Below are 17,829 nucleotides of genomic sequence, written 5' to 3' on the forward strand. Positions count from 1 at the left end.
GAAACAGAAAGACATTTTTTAAGATTGATATGCAAGTAAAATCATACTTTATTCACATTTAATGTAAATGTATTAGGATGTCTTAAATATCTGAGACATTAATTAATATCGAAAAAGATTCATAGATTCTTTTAAGTTACATATCGTTTCTGTTAAGACGATACACAAAAAAAAATCTACTGCTTGGCGGGCGGAGTCTAATAGCTCGCTATCGCGAACGCGGGTGTGCGCGAAGTCATTCTTGCAAACTCGCCGCGCTGCCGCTGGCCGACTCCGGACAAACATGTATGGAGTCGTCATACAGTTATAATATTCTTATACATATATTTCATTGTTGATTTATTGGTTTTATTTTCTTGCTTATAAACAAATAATCTTCTTTTTAACAACTACTTAGACATTATTAATAATTATTATTATTTCGTAATGTTTACTTTATTACAAAATAATACAGGTTATAAATAATCTTTAAAATAACAAAAAATATTGTTACTCTGAAAAAATGAAATGGTACTCAATAACGCGGACTACTGAATGGATTTAGATAGAATTTGATGCTGACGTAGATATTACGTCATGCCCAGAAATGAAAGGTAATATTTCTGAAAGAAGTTATAAACCCTAATTCTTCTCAGTCATAGTCAAGAGTGGAAGATATCACTAATACAGTAAAACTGATGCGAAACTTTGGATGTTAATTTGTATATTTTTTTGTTAGTTGTTACTTAATCACGTCAAGACTACATTACCAATTTTGATAAAATATAGCTAATTTGCCTGGATTTACACATAGGATACTTTTTATCCGAACTGAACACTTCTGTGGGATAAGACAGGATTCACGATATAATCTAATTCCACGCGGGCAATTTATACCAATAATAATGTATTATAAACATTAAATTAAGTTTACTTTCTAACAACAAAAATACATAATATTAGCTAATGTGAAAGCGAATTAACCAATCATCCCACAAAAATGAAATGTGCACACAAATATTCATCCAAATCGGTTCATGTCATTAGGAGGAGTGACTGCAGCGCCATCTTCCGGGCCCAATTGTGTTTCCAGATCACCCAGGAACTCAATTTAATACACAAAATTTTTCGAAATGAAAACTCACATTACTATGTAAATATGAATATAAACCTGTTTTAGTACTAAGCAATTTCCCGCACAGGTGTAGTAAGTATAAATGAAATAAATATCAACATCAAATTATTTATACAACATACTTATCTACCATCTTCTAAGAAATGTAATTCTTGAAATTATTTCGTATATTTTTTAAATATAATACTACTCCACTGAGCTCCTGTTCCATATTATGTCCACCATACTTCCACTAAGTTCACCATGATTTTTTATTTCTTTGCACTTTGTTGCTTTTTGCTAAAAATGGAATCATGCGATAAAACCAGTAGACCTTTGATAACATACATTTTTGACTGAATAAAGGTACTTACGAAGGAGTGGATTCACATTGTGAACAATCAGTGGGTTTATTTTCCTTCTGGATTCCGGATTTCTGACCAGATTATTTATGCTATAAATGAAAAAATCTTACACATTCGTTATGAACTTAAAACAGGGGTACATATCAAACATCGTCTAATATACAATTATCATCAAATTTAAAATAAAACCAACTTACTTCATTAATTTGTTCCAATTGTAAGCATTCTTTTTCCTCCAACCTTTATGTTTCTTCTTCTTATTTTCTTTATTGTCCCCATTTGTCTCATTTTGTCTTATCGTGTTGTCACCCTTTTTTACGATTGCGCGAGCGACACAAGTTCCCCGTGTGACGGCTGTAGCGGGAATGACTCGTGCAGCGATCGGGGTAGGAAGGTAAAGGGCGGCTCTCGCTATATTGGCTGGTCGCGCGCTAATTTCAAGTATTTCTTGTTTATTTCAAAACCATCGCATATTTCAAAATTCTAACACGGTAGACGTATAGGTTGTATATTTTATAGTTAATATCCAAAAAGTCGTAACTTTACGTTTGTTATTTTGAAGATGCCAGAGATTAAAAAAAAATAACAATGATAACTTTGTATTTTTTTTCTATCGAGAAAATATCATGGAATCATGTTTCTAAAACGGTAGACGTATTGTGTTACTATTGAACTTTCTTGTCAAGAATTTTCATCACGACAACTTTAATAATATAAAAATTACGAAGGTTTGAAAAGGGCCGTAAATGTTAGAAAAATTAATTCATCACCTTAATTTTGTTTTTGTGTGCATTGTACAATAAAGTGTTTTCTATTCTATTCTATTTCTAGATTCAGTTGTACTGTTCGGTATTGCCAATTAAGTTTTTATCCGTTCCTAGTACCTATTACCTACCTAATCGATAAAGTATGCCTTCAGAAACTATAAATTGTGACTTTACAGGACAGACCATAAAGATAAGAAACTTAAATAAATTATTTTTCGCTTTCCAGTCAAATTACGCTCACTTTTATGAACATTTATTAAAACATACATTATAAACATTTATTAAATATATTACGATTTATTAAAAGATTGCGCGTTTCCGAATAAAACCTGTGATATTAAAAACACATTATCAGTTTTACTTTCTTTTAAAAATCATACTGAATAAAATTGGCTATTGTCTAGTGTCCGTTACTCCCAAAAATCATATAGGCTGAGAGCGAAAGTGTAATTTGCATATAACAATGCAACACCTGTTAGTCCGTGTGGGCGCTGTGTCCTCTCACAATAGCTCCTCAAAATAACAGTTGCAGCAGTGTAAATGAACCTTTTTTATTATGATAAGCCGCCAAGGTCACCCTTTGTGCTATCGTGTGTTCGATTATTCGGCCTTGAACTTCACATCGCTTTTTATTGGGACCTATTGTATGGATTGGTCATTTAGTAGGTAACCCATTGTGGATGTTCATGTTCTTAAAAAGAGGCTGGGATCGCAATGTTAAGTACTTAATGTTTGAGGTATGTGTTAATTATTCGATTTGTATTTTGGACCTTGTTAGTTACTTATAATTATTGTACTAAATTTTACATAATTTGTTAATTTTCATTTACTTACGAGTTTTATATTCAATCATCAATCATATTTATTTGACTCTACATACATTTTGAGTACCTACTTGTCCACCAAACATACCTAAATTATTGTTAACACACCATTAAAACGTACGGAACAGTTCCTCCCTTTCTTAGCAACAAGTTAGCAAGTTAAAAAGTAGGGCGATATTATCTACAACCTGAACAAACGATTAGTTAAGCAATGAGCCATTAGAATCTTGGAATCACCATATAAATTACCACGTGTTATGATACGAATCTACATTTGGCGATTCTCTGCGGATTTACGACCGAAAACAGTTCTTATAATAAAAATTTGCATAGCATTGATCGTTCACAATGGGTGTCGGTTGACAAGTGATCAATTGTGCGATTTTCACAAGTGAATAGATTGGGACCAGTTGAACTTGGTCGATGGGGTTATTAAATTACAATATTTTTGGGTAATAGGGCATGCTTTTGAGACAGTGTGCGACCGTTTTGTTGTACGGAGTGAAATGTGATAAACTAGATATACCTACTAGTAACTAAATTATAACGTATCTGTAGTAGAATATATTCATTCAACTGTCTATTTTTTGTTTTTTAATTCAGGATACCTATACTGAAATGTTGGGTAAGAACTCAAGCTCGGAAAAATATTACATACCTATACATTATTATTATCATGTAAGTGACACATGCCAAAAAACATTTTAATGAACTACCAATGTTTTGCATGAAAATTCAGGATAAGAAAAATCTACGGTTCAAATACTTAAACAATCAAATATATATTGAAAAATGGTTCACTATTAGCAGTAAAAAAACACGTGTTTTGTTGATACTTCATTCCCGATTATTTTGAAAAATAATTAAATTGAACAGTTAAGCGTGCAGACGTTGGTATTTGTTGATTAACGTCAGGTATCTAATTGTTATCTTTTTCACGAAAACATCCCATTATCATCAAGCGAGATCGTTAAATAAAAATTAAATTAAATTAAGCGTGTAAAACGTTGTTTTCGAAAAAACTTTGCAAAAGTAAAGTTGAGACAGTTTACCGTTATATTGATCTAAAATACGTCACGATCTGGCTTATTTTTTGGTTCATTCGTTATGAGTCGCTGTTATTTGTTACTATGATATTTAAAACTTATGCTCGAGTAGTTTACTGACTGTGCGTTTTATTGTCCGTGGCTTTCTATTGATTTATTATAATATGTACTAATCCATACTAATATTATAAATGCGAAAGTATGTAACTCTGTCTGTCTGTCTGTTACTCAATCACGCCTTAACTACTGAACCAATTTGCATGAAATTTGGTATAGAGATATTTTGATACCCGAGAAAGGACATAGGATAGGTTTTATCCCGGAAATCCTACGGGAACGTGTTTTTCTTTGAAGACACGGGCGAAGCCGCGGGCGGAAAGCTAGTAGTAAATAAAACTTGCATTATACTGTAACTTAATAAATCATTTAACCGCACCGCCATCATAGTTATTACCTTACTTTAGAAATAATATCACTAAAATTATCCAGAAATGTGTTATGCACCTTATATTTTCCCTACTAATACAGCATCATAATTCATTTCAAACGATATTTTATTCACAAGCAATGTTTTATCTAAACCTTACATGTAGTCAACTACAGTAAAAAAACTACCTTCTCATGGCGTAAACCTATGTTTTATTCTTTTTACAGAGCAGTGGTGGTTCTGCAGTCCAGTTAAGACCGTCGAATGTTCGAGGTGAACATGCAAAAACTGAATATATTTTAAGTCAATCTGAACGGCCAGCATGTTGGAGTATAGCATAAACTTTAATATAAAGTTCACGACCCCGCAGTGCGTAATATGCGTTTTCTTAATCTTATAATATTTACTGTTGTTCAGGGTTTAGATATAGACTCATACACAAAGTGCTCCAATGTGAGTTTGTACATTCACGCGCGACATCGCGTTGCGTAGTGAGTAAGACACATCAAGAGACGGTAAGTTACATCATTTGATGTTTAATTTAGTTTCGTGGATGTGATTTCACACTCGATCGGTCGTACGATCACAAATTATAGTTTTCATTACGAGGATATTGCAAAATTCATGAGGTAACAAGAGAACGACAAAAACATGTATTGCAAATGCTTTTTAATTTGCGATTTTTTATGAGAATAAATTGAAAAATAAATCGTGTGTATTAAAATATTAATTTCAAAAACTTCCATGTCGGAATTGATATAAAAACTTGGCGTAATTCGATTAATTAAATACAAACAGTTGTAAGGTGAGTGTAACAATGTCGTAAGGGTACCAGGGTTGCAGCTATAAGGGGTGGTTGTTCCCACGGTGTGCAGGAAGGCTGCGGTATCAGGGACTGCAATTAAGGGCCTATCGCAAACCTAAGTGATAGCTCAAGAAGCTTCTCGATGTCGTGTGTTTGTTTTTAAAGTCTTATCACACATTATTATTGAAATTTGTTATGGATACAACTAGAATTAGTACACCATATTTACAAGGGTAAAAGATGGAAATGGTATTTCATAAATAATATTTCTTTAATTGTGTTTATAAAATATTTGGATACATAGTAGGTATGTACCTACTTACATATTATTTTAATTTTATAATGATTTTAAATTTTCATAACATTCCAACAATTTTTTGCAGTTTGGAATGAGTGTGTAATGGCATCACATCGGATAGTAGTTGTAGTACCTATCAATTTAAATACTTAAATAGTATAAGTTTACCGTTCCAAACGGTTCCGGTTTGATGTAATAATAATTACGACAAAGCAGAGAGGATGTTCTGTGCCGAATGCGCCAAAAGAAATAACACGCGTAAAAAACATTGTTATCGAAATTTAAACTTTAATACAAGCTAATAAAGGAAGGTGATATTGTAAATCAAAGTTTGTGAAATATTGCGATCCTTACACGCGTGACGGGTCAAAATCGCGATTTTTATTTATAACATGTATTAAAGCAGCTGGGGTTTGTCAGGGCGAAAAAAATATAAGAAAATGGTAAGGGAGACTCTCCCTTCGTCTTAAAGCCACCCTTCGAACGGGTTTCGCCGCCATAAATCTCACGTTCGTATTCAAAAGATATTTTAAAATGCGTATAAAATTTATTCAGAGCAGAAATAATTTGTTGTGCGATATTTATTTCAAGTTTGAACTAATACGAATGTGCACGTGTTTAAATAATCAATAATAAATGCGATGCATATCGATATATATGTATTTAAATACGAAGTTATAAAATATTATTTATCTTTATGATATTAATAATTTATGAAAAAAATGACAAATAAATATGAAGAAGGAGAGAATCAGGATCAGAAGAGAACAGAAGATAATCTTCTACATTATTTTCCATATAAAATTAATGATAAATGCATTAAAAGTTTTCACTTTAATTTGGTAATTGGGTAAATTCGAAATGCACATAGACAATAAAACTTACAAAACACACCAAAAGAAAGCGATTCAGTTAGGTAATATTGTAACCACTACAAAAAGTCATTACAATGTGTTACAATGTAATCGAATAATCATAAACAAACAGATCTACAAAGTCTTAGTTGACCCAATGACCATCTTAATTGCCAAACAATTAAGCCAATACTTATTATACCTACAAATACAAAGAGCCACGAGGTGCCGATGCGTTTAAAATGTTCATCAATACAATACTTTAAAATGACACGTTTGTATAGATGTGGTGTCAATGAACCCGAATTTTTTGCTCCACCTGTTCATTGTTAAGTTGTTTTGATAATTATTTAAATATGTATTGTTCGTAATGCTATCAGATGGCGTGTAAGTTTAAGGTGATAATAGAATAGGCGGTAAAGGTCGATTATATGAGACAACCTTGTATAGATCCATTACCTACCTCTGAACCGAATATGGAAAATAGGGACACAATTACAAATATATTCAAGTATTGAATTTATGTTTGGCTTTAAAAGTGGTTACATATTGGTTGGATATTATTTAGAGTAATGTGAATAAAAAATATTACAAAAGTTAACTATAGAAAGAAGAGATTTGGTTTTTAACATTTCAGCTAAGAAGGTAAATAAAATCAACATTGTCTTTTCATCGTAACGGCCGAGGCCGCAGCGTGAGTACCTTGGTAATATTCAAGTGGATAATGATTTAATATGTTTATGCCTATATGTTTATTAGTAATCCAGTTTTACGATACTTTACACGTAATAAAATAATTTTGTTGTAGCACTACACCGACTTTCAGTCTTTTTAACAAATACATATCATTTTTAGGGTTCCGTAGCCAAAATGGCAAAAACGGAACCCTTATAGTTTCGTCATGTCCGTCTGTCCGTCTGTCCGTCTGTCCGTCTGTCACAGCCGATTTACTCGGAAACTATAAGTACTACAGTGATGAAATTTGATGGGAATATGTGTTGTATGAACCGCTACAAAAATATGACACTAAATAGTAAAAAAAAGAATTGGGGGTGGGGCCCCCCATACATGTAACTGAGGGATGAAATTTTTTTTTTCGATGTACATACCCGTGTGGGGTATCAATGGAAAGGTCTTTTAAAATGATATAAAGTTTTCTAAAAAACATTTTTCTTAAAGTGAACGGTTTTTGAGATATCAGCTCTCAAAGTCGTAAAAAGTATGTCCCCCCCCCTCTATTTTTATAACTACGGGGTATAAAATTCTAAAAAAAATAGAGGTGATGCATGCTAATTAACTCTTTCAACGATTTTTGGTTTGATCAAAGTATCTCTTATAGTTTTTGAGATAGGTTGATTTAACTGTAATTTATTATATTTGCTGCTACGGAACCCTTTGTGCGCGAGCCCGACTCGCACTTGGCCGGTTTTATTATTCATTATCTCGCATAGGTACATCAATAAACCTATATCTATGCAAATTAATTGTACAGTTTATTGCTACCCCATCAAAAAGATACAAATGAATACTTTTAACAGCGCGTGTCAAGGAATTAACATAATTTCAATAAGTTTGATATCCATTGACAATCATCTATGAATTGGAAGCTACCGCATTGATCGTCCATTGTACTTTAAGAGATTTTATACATCAATAGTTAATGTTCATTTAATAGCCAATTTATATAATATTAAAGTTTAGCGCAAGCACTTTCATATGGAAATCGGAATCAATGATAAAGGGCCAAATAGGATACTTTTAAAAGATTTCAACGCGCGTCTTCATTCAAGGATTATATGAATGGAATTTTATAGTGACTCTTTAATACTCGACAATGATGCTGTTTGTGGTGATTTAGGTATCACTGTAAAATAACTAATCTTTATATTGTCAAGAAAACATGATCCTAATTAAATTACAATTTACAATAATTAATTTATGAAATAAATTTAAATTAATGTAATCTAGACAATAATGGTAGATTTGAGAGATGAAAGTGTGTACCCTTTTTTTTTTTTTTTTTTTTTTTTTTATAGTGGGGAAATCTTCTTAGATACCCCCGGCTCCCGGGGATGGAGCCGTGGTTATGTCGGATTTCTACCGACTAAAACCCCACTCTGTTCCATCGCGCTGCTTTGGACGGGACTGCGGGAACGGTTACGACTCTACCGCGTGTCCCGCCCAGCAGATGCCCGTTTCCAGGCCCACCAATAGAACCCCCCTCGCTGGTGGCTGCTGGAACGAAGGCTTACGCCACCAACGCGCAGACAATGGATCTTTCCCCGCTCCATCATCCGCGTTCCCCCGAACCCCCGACCCCATCACCGTCCGGCCGGAGGGTGCACGCCGGAAGGTCCTCCGATGTGTGAAATACACGTCGGGGGACCCTCCGGCGCACTTTTATAGAGATTACCTCGCAGCCCCCACCTCACCAGAGGTGGCGGCCCTCGGTCCGGCCCCACGGACCGGATTACGAGTTGGCAGACGGCCGTTTTACAGCGGCCGCCGCCCCACACCTCTCTGCAGGAGTCTCCGCGCGTCATCACAATGACGCGTCGGGATCCCGTCCTCCGCTGCACGGCGTGGCTTGCTATACCAGCGAGCCCGCCGCGCCGCGACCTCTGGCCGCCATCCACCGCCGCATAAAAGCCGGCTCCTCTCTGGCCCACAAACAGGACCTCTGCCGTCGGGTCAGTCGAGGCTTCCCAACCCCAACCGCCGTTCAGCGCCACCTTTGCCTAGTGGACACGGGGTCCGCCAAGCCACGACCTCTGGCCGCCATCCCACGCCGCACACAGCGGCCGCTGAGCCACACCTAGCCCTGGCCGTCGGGCCGGTTGAATCTCCCCGACTCTAAACCAGCCGTTCAGCCCCTCGCTGGTCCAATTTCGCTTCACTCAGAGGGCCATAACTCTGAGCTACTGAGCCCCTCCGCCGCGACAAGGCCTGGACCGTTGGGGGGAAAGTGTGTACCCTACTTCTAATAGATAATTAAGATAATCTTTTGTTTCTCTAGTACCAAAGATGATAATCGACGTGAACCTGACCTTGTTTCTTACATTGTAAATATCGCTCATCTAGTAATTCTTCTATAATCATAAAAATAAGATACCTGTAGGTATATTAATTATCATACCTATGGTTGGATAATTAACAAATGGTTGTGACTTGTGATTGTACGGTGAGCGCGTGATGTCCAGCGGCTGGCTAGTAATGTTACACCGATGCAGATGTGAGCTATTGGGGAGCTTGAGGTGAAATGGTCAATCAATTTAATTTTAAATTGCTTCAAAACTCTTTGAAGAAACTTATTCAATAATAAATTAATAATTGATTTTAATTTTTAACGATGAACCAAATGTATTCTATTTTTATATGTTTATGTAGGTACCAAGTGGATATATTATACTCGAAGCTATTTTACTATTACCGCAACTATTTTCAGAGTAAGCTTTAGTGGCTTCCTATTCAATTTCTTTGACTTAAACGGGTGCGAAATGTTTGCAGAACAAATGTGGCATTCTCAGTTTATTTCTACTACATATTTTGTGTTAAGAACGAATTTTACATACTACTTTGCATTGAGAACGAATTATACATACTATAATCCATATACCGTTCATATAAGTACCTATTTAAACACTGTTTTTCTTAGCTAAATTAATGAACAAGATAAAACCAATGATGTAGGAGTTAGGTGAACGAGTTCGATCACTTTCTTGTCTGCAGCAAACATCATCATTATGTTAAGAAAAGAGCACATCATGTTTTATTACTTTCTCTTGTACCTTGATTCTGTAGTTTTTATTAACTCCCTCTTTATATTTGTTTTTATTTACGATAAAATATAACAACCCTTGTCCAATAGGTCCAGTCGCCCCGTCGCGCTCGGCCGCGCGTGCAACCGCCCGGCGGAAGGCGCGTCTCATCTCGCGCAGGATGCGGGCGCGTGCCCGCTATGCCAGCTATCCTCTATATCCCCTTACAAACCTGTTCTGTCTTAGCCTAGCCGGACGATCGTACTATATCCGATTGCATGGATGTTGCAATGTTAAATCAATGGTTCTAATGAAACCTCATCACAGATGTGATGATCTATCTTCAAAGATAAGTAATATCACAGATTATCGTTATTTATCATTCTATGAAGCATTAAATATACTTAAGTTTAAGTTAAAACTGAAAGCTCTAACATAAGCTCTGTGTAAATGATGTTTAAGTACGTCTAGCTTTATTATTTTATATATCAAGCTTAGTTATTTCCTACACAACAATTTTTTTTGTTTCTACATACGTGTTTTGTAACGTTTGACGCACATAGGTGTGATAAACATAAACAAATCACATTTAGGAGGGTGTGACGTCAGCACAATGTCACACATTGTTCAGTCCGTCGCGATGTCGCGCGTCGGAAACGGACGGACGGCGTAATGGGCAGCCATCCGACGTCTGACGCATACGAATTTTATATGGATTATGGATATGCATGTGTTGATTTCATGTTTCACTTTTTATATTTTGTAGCAAACTGTACGATATGTTATATATATGAATACTAGCTGTGCTCCACGGTTTCACCCGCATTGCTTTGCTCCTGTTGGTCTTAGCGTGATGATATATCGCCTATAGCCTTCCTCGATAAATATTCTATCTAACACCGAAAGAATTTTTCAAATCGGACCAGTAGTTTCGTTCAAACAAACAAACAAACTCTTCAGCTGTATAATATTAGTATTTAGTATAGGTATTTTTTCTATCTTTTCCCTAGTTCACTCACAAGGTCAAAGTCCATTTCAGGAAATATAGCCACATTAAAATTCATGTTAACTAACACACACGTAGATTGTGTCGGTCTGTTGGTCGCGGATGCTGCGCCCGCGCCGCCGGAAACGGAAGCACGGGTGCGCTGGTTGCTGGTCGAATCACTAGGTTGGTCACCGCGTTACGACATGATACAATTAAAATCATCGTTGTGTGGAGGATGGACTCGATTTGTTTTTTTTAACTGACTTGATTAAAAGTTGTTTAATTGGCTTATTCCTGCGGTTTCGTGGACGTCAGATAAAAGGCCTATGTAAAATCTTAATTATAGTAACAGTATAGTATTATATTATCTGAGGCTATGTTATAGCCCGTTATAGTCTATCTCTGTGCCTTCGAGGGAGCCTGTTTCTCGAGTTTTACAAGCATCTATCCACCCTTACAAACTTTGTGATATAAATAAGATAGGGTTAATAATAATTATATGTCTAACGTCAACAATTATGTTGATTTATGAAAATTGCATATCACGTAGGTATAATACCTACCTCCATTTTGCGTTCCTCTCTTGATATTATTTATGATAAACAATGAATGCATACTTATTCAATTATTCATACTAACGTCGTATTTTACCTCAATATTCACATTAAGGTTTACTTATCTCCTAAATTATGAAGCTCGTATATTATAATATATTAAAGCATGACAAACTTTCATTTTGATCTGTTTTAATATAGCAGCTACGAAAACGTTTACGTAACAAATAGCTTTGAAACTTCATGATAAATCTGAAATGAGGAAAAGCACTTAACTGTCGACGACACGGGAAACAATAATCGGAAGAGTTTAGCGTGTCGTGAGTTTGGAAAGCTCCTCGTGACATTAGCGGGCGTGACCCGCCGCGGCCGCCGTGACCTCCGTGAAATGCGACAAATCGCCGTGCGCTCGCGCTTCGGTCCTCATACCGTGCGATACGCGCTAGCGATGCTTTATATGTTACGACACTTTTGATATCGTTTTACGATGATTTAAACAGTAATTGTGTCTTTAATTAGAAAGTTTTTTTTTATTTTTTTAATGTCTTTCGAATTTGGATTAGTTACGAAGAAACATCATCATTCCTTTCACTTTAAAATTGTTCCCTCTTCATTTAACAATTAATTCTTCATTTTTTTTATTAATAATTTTGTGACTGTTAGCCAAATCCTTAAAGATCAGATTACAGTTAAGTATTTACTATTTAACATAACACTATCTAAAATGTCAAAACGTGAAACAGAAAGTGTCTAGCACCCAAAACTTAATTCCAAGTTATGGAAAAAAATCAATGAAGAAAGATTTACTACACACGTATTCACTAATAAATAATCGTATCGTGATCGTGCCGTGTAAATGATATACAGTCCAAAAGAAAGATGAGCATGTGTGGCCGGGTCGAGCTCGCACGCTCCTAATCGCTCAGGGAATTAGACAAAACGTCGCCACACTTTTGCAATTACAATATTATGACTTTAATGTGCACTGGAATTATTTAGAGATTTACATGTTAAATCTTATGAATGTACGTGTGTCTTATGGGTGATTCATCACTGCTGTGTTGTAAAATGTTGAGACCTGTGGTTGAGACAAAGAGTTTCCATGATCCAGTACTAAGTACAGTTTTTAGCAAATCCGTGTTTCATGAACATGAATATTCAATAACATGATTTTAAATTTAAAAGTCGGATAATCGTCGGTTATTTATACAATTTCTACGAAGCAAAATCAAAAATTAATATGTAATAAGTAGGTAATACCTAATTATCACTTCCTTATGGATGCTCAACTTTTTATTGGCTAAGTAATCACGTTACGTAGATAAAATAAGAGCTAATAAAATAAACAATTCCTGTGTCGAATATACAAGGCTTTAAACTTTTGATTAACTTACAATATCTACGTAGATATCATTGAAAAAATATTCATGAATTATCTATTTTGTATAAGGAGTTTCTCAACTAAAGGAGTTTCTCAACTAACGGTTTTTAGATTAGATAATTTAAGAGCGAATCCTTACTTAAGGTGATGAATTAATTTTTCTAACATTTACGGCCCTTTTCAAACCTTCGTAATTTTTATATTATTAAAGTTGTCGTGATGAAAATTCTTGACAAGAAAGTTCAATAGTAACACAATACGTCTACCGTTTTAGAAACATGATTCCATGATATTTTCTCGATAGAAAAAAAATACAAAGTTATCATTGTTATTTTTTTTTAATCTCTGGCATCTTCAAAATAACAAACGTAAAGTTACGACTTTTTGGATATTAACTATAAAATATACAACCTATACGTCTACCGTGTTAGAATTTTGAAATATGCGATGGTTTTGAAATAAACAAGAAATACTTGAAATTAGCGCGCGACCAGCCAATATAGCGAGAGCCGCCCTGTACCTTCCTACCCCGATCGCTGCACGAGTCATTCCCGCTACGGCCGTCACACGGGGAACTTGTGTCGCTCGCGCAATCGTATCATAGGGTGACAACACGATAAGACAAAATGAGACAAATGGGGACAATAAAGAAAATAAGAAGAAGAAACATAAAGGTTGGAGGAAAAAGAATGCTTACAATTGGAACAAATTAATGAAGTAAGTTGGTTTTATTTTAAATTTGATGATAATTGTATTATAGACGATGTTTGATATGTACCCCTGTTTTAAGTACATAACGAATGTGTAAGATTTTTTCATTTATAGCATAAATAATCTGTTCAGAAATCCGGAATCCAGAAGGAAAATAAACCCACTGATTGTTCACAATGTGAATCCACTCCTTCGTAAGTACCTTTATTCAGTCAAAAATGTATGTTATCAAAGCTCTACTGGTTTTATCGCATGATTCCATTTTTAGCAAAAAGCAACAAAGTGCAAAGAAATAAAAAATCATGGTGAACTTAGTGGAAGTATGGCGGACATAATATGGAACAGGAGCTCATTGGAGTAGTTTAAAGTGGAGTATATTTAAAAAAAATACGAAATAATTTCAAGAATTACATTTCTTAGAAGGTGGTAGATAATGTTGTATAAAGAATTTGATGTTGATATTTATTTCATTTATACTTACTACACCTGTGCGGGAAATTGCTTAGTAATAAAACAGGTTTATATTCATATTTACATAGTAATGTGAGTTTTCATTTCGAAAAATTTTGTGTAAGTATATTAAATTGAGTTCCTGGGTGATCTGGAAACACAATTGGGCCCGGAAGATGGCGCTGCAGTCACTCCTCCTAATGACATGAACCGATTTGGATGAATATTTGTGTGCACATTTCATTTTTGTGGGATGATTGGTTGATTCGCTTTCACATTAGCTAATATTATGTATTTTTGTTGTTAGAAAGTAAACTTAATTTAATGTTTATAATACATTATTATTGGTATAAATAAGCCAGTGTTCGTCTCACATTGCTGTACCTGCCTACCTACCCTACCAGGGCCTAACTTTGTTCTGGCTATTTTATTTTGATTATTTGTAATGAATAATTACAATTATAATAGAGTGCAAAAAATAAATACATGCGTCAATATATTTTGTGTTTTTTTTAAACAATTTTTTTATTTAAAAAAATATCATGCCGACCGCGGCTTTGCCCGCGTGGAATTAGATTATATCGTGAATCCTGTCTTATCCCACAGAAGTGTTCAGTTCGGATAAAAAGTATCCTATGTGTAAAACCAGGCAATTAGCTATATTTTATCAAAATTGGTAATGTAGTCTTGACGTGATTAAGTAACAACTAACAAAAAAATATACAAATTAACATCCAAAGTTTCGCATCAGTTTTACTGTATTAGTGATATCTTCCACTCTTGACTTTGACTGAGAAGAATTAGGGTTAGTTAATAACTTCTTTCAGAAATATTACCTTTCATTTCTGGGCATGACGTAATATCTACGTCAGCATCAAATTCTATCTAAATCCATTCAGTAGTCCGCGTTATTGAGTACCATTTCATTTTTTCAGAGTAACAATATTTTTTGTTATTTTAAAGATTATTTATAACCTGTATTATTTTGTAATAAGTAAAGTAAACATTACGAAATAATAATAATTATTAATAATGTCTAAGTAGTTGTTAAAAAGAAGATTATTTGTTTATAAGCAAGAAAATAAAACCAATAAATCAACAATTAAATATATGTATAAGAATATTATAACTGTATGACGACTCCATACATGTTTGTCCCGAGTCGGCCAGCGGCAGCGCGGCGAGTTTGCAAGAATGACTTCGCGCACACCCGCGTTCGCGATAGCGAGCTATTAGACTCCGCCCGCCAAGCAGTAGATTTTTTTTTGTGTATCGTCTTAATAGAAAAAAGGCGGAACATAATAAACGAGCTTTTAATCTTATTGCATTTTAATTTCTTTGCATATAATATCAGAACATTTGGACTTTTAAATTATACAATTAGGCACGGCTAGCTCTTTATGGAGTATGAATTTAAATTTTTATGAATCAAATTATGTATTCATAATTCGTAAAAGATCCAACTGAGTCTTTATATTTTAAATAAATTATAACAAGAATAATAATGTCTTTGAATAAATACATGACTATTTAAACGTAGAATGTGTCAGTTTAAAAAACCGGCCAAGTGCGAGTCGGACTCGCGCACCGAGGGTTCCGTACATTGCTGTTTCTTTTGATTGCGTTGACATAGAAGTTTGATTTTGTTACAGCTTAAAGGTATTATAGACCTGAGTATTTGGTATGAATTTCAATTTAATACCTCTACGCGTTTATGAGGAAATGGGTAGTAAGTTTAAAATTATTAAAAAAAAATATATTATGTGATGTAACTAAAAATTTATGGTTTTCGTAATTTTTCCTTTATCTATGCTATAAGACGTTGCTTGGTACCAAATTTCAAGATTCTGAGTTCACGGGAAGCACCCTGTAGGTTTTGATTCCCTTGCAAGTGTCGAAAATTTGCGGCATAAACGGCTGTATCTTTTGATTGCGTTGGCTTAGAAGTTTGATTTTTTCACAGCTTCATGGGACAGTAGACCTGAGTAATTGATATAAATTTCAGCTTCAAACCTCCACGCGTTCCTGAGAAAAAGGGTCTTGACAGACGGACGGACGGACGGACGGACAGACGGACAACAAAGTGATCCTATAAGGGTTCCGTTTTTTCCTTTTGAGGTACGGAACCCTAAAAAGTAATTAAAAGCACATTATAAGGATTTTGCGACCATAGAGTGGAAGCTTATTTCCAACCACTATGATCTTTTTTTCATATACCTTATTATGTGTGTTTTACACAGGTGTTTTACTTTAAAACATTGCGTTTTAAACGGATTAGGCGTAAATAGATTAAGAAACTAAATAAATGTTTTTAAACATATTATGAAAGACCAAAATGATATTAAAAATAAACATAGAACTTTAGTTATTATACGTGCATCTAATAATAATTTATGTTAATGTTATTTATGTCCTGTAGGCATCTATATTATGAGAGCCACAAATAAGTTAAATAAGAGTTCGTAGAGCTAATGACGTATCGTAATTTGTTGTTGTTTTTCTGAATCATTGAATAATACTCGTGAATTTCCTTGTTTCTTTGTTGGTTTAGTATGGGGAAGCCGTATTGTAAAGGACCGTTGTAGGATAAATTATTTTAAATTGGTATATCTATTTATATACTATATCTATGTATATCTAGTTATATTTACAACTCAGTCTGTGATTATGGATTGACTTCTCTCAATATTTATAAATATCTACAATATTGATAACGATTACTACACAGTAGGTACATAGATTATTAAATTATAGTAGGTACTATAACTTTTTACCAAGCCAAATGCGGAAAACAAATACAAATTCATCACCTATATTTTATAAAAAAATGCAAAAACGCTAAGCATCTCTTTAAAAATATACTTCGCGTTATGGCAAAACAACATGATAAAATACAAGAGGAAAATTCAACATACAAAGCGTCGCTAGTCCAGTATCGAAATAATTTCCATGCATTTGAATAATTCCGTCATATTAACTAAAACCGTGAATAATAATACACTAGAATCAGATATAAAAACATGTAGGATAATTGCTCGGGGTTCCACGAGGGTTCCGAGTAAGTATTTGATTTTTAAGGTATATTTTGGCCCGGCGCGGTCGAAATAAATGTTATACTTGATGGACTGTTTATGTCATGGAAGCGGGTTTGCGCAAGCATTCACAGATTTAGTTGGGGTTGTATGGTACTGTCGTGATCGGAAGTTGTTGTGTTTAATTTCCATTTTAAATATAGGTATGCATAATTATGAATATATGATTATATGATGATTGTATTGAATTATATATTATGTTTAGCGTGCGTTTTCAATATTTTACAGTAAATTTTTATGAGAAAGCCGAACATCACGTAGCTTATCCATAAGTTTGTATTTATTCTTCATAAGTGTCATGTTTAAAACAAAATAAGATAAAATGAAAATATCCATCTATCTAATAAATATGCAGTAACTGTAAACCAATGATATACCTACCATGTGTCAGTTAAAGTTTTTACAAAAATTGACAC

At 34.4% G+C, this 17,829-nt stretch overlaps 1 long non-coding RNA gene across 1 annotated transcript in view; it reads right to left on the reverse strand.

The window, feature by feature from the left end:
* Positions 1-927: 927 nt before the first annotated feature.
* Positions 928-17,829, reverse strand: part of LOC149910613 (uncharacterized) — a 341,209-nt gene continuing 324,307 nt past the window's right edge. The window contains exons 2-4 of the long non-coding RNA XR_016458112.1: positions 1,656-2,228; positions 1,468-1,529; positions 928-1,393 (exon numbers count right to left, since the gene is read on the reverse strand). This is a non-coding gene — a long non-coding RNA (uncharacterized LOC149910613). The remainder of the gene's footprint in view (positions 1,394-1,467; positions 1,530-1,655; positions 2,229-17,829) is intronic.

This window comes from Colias eurytheme, chromosome 2 (assembly GCF_061535395.1).
Source record: "Colias eurytheme isolate Ceu_HAF_F1 chromosome 2, ilColEury1 Martin Lab GWU primary, whole genome shotgun sequence".
In the NCBI taxonomy this organism is placed as follows: domain Eukaryota; kingdom Metazoa; phylum Arthropoda; class Insecta; order Lepidoptera; family Pieridae; genus Colias; species Colias eurytheme.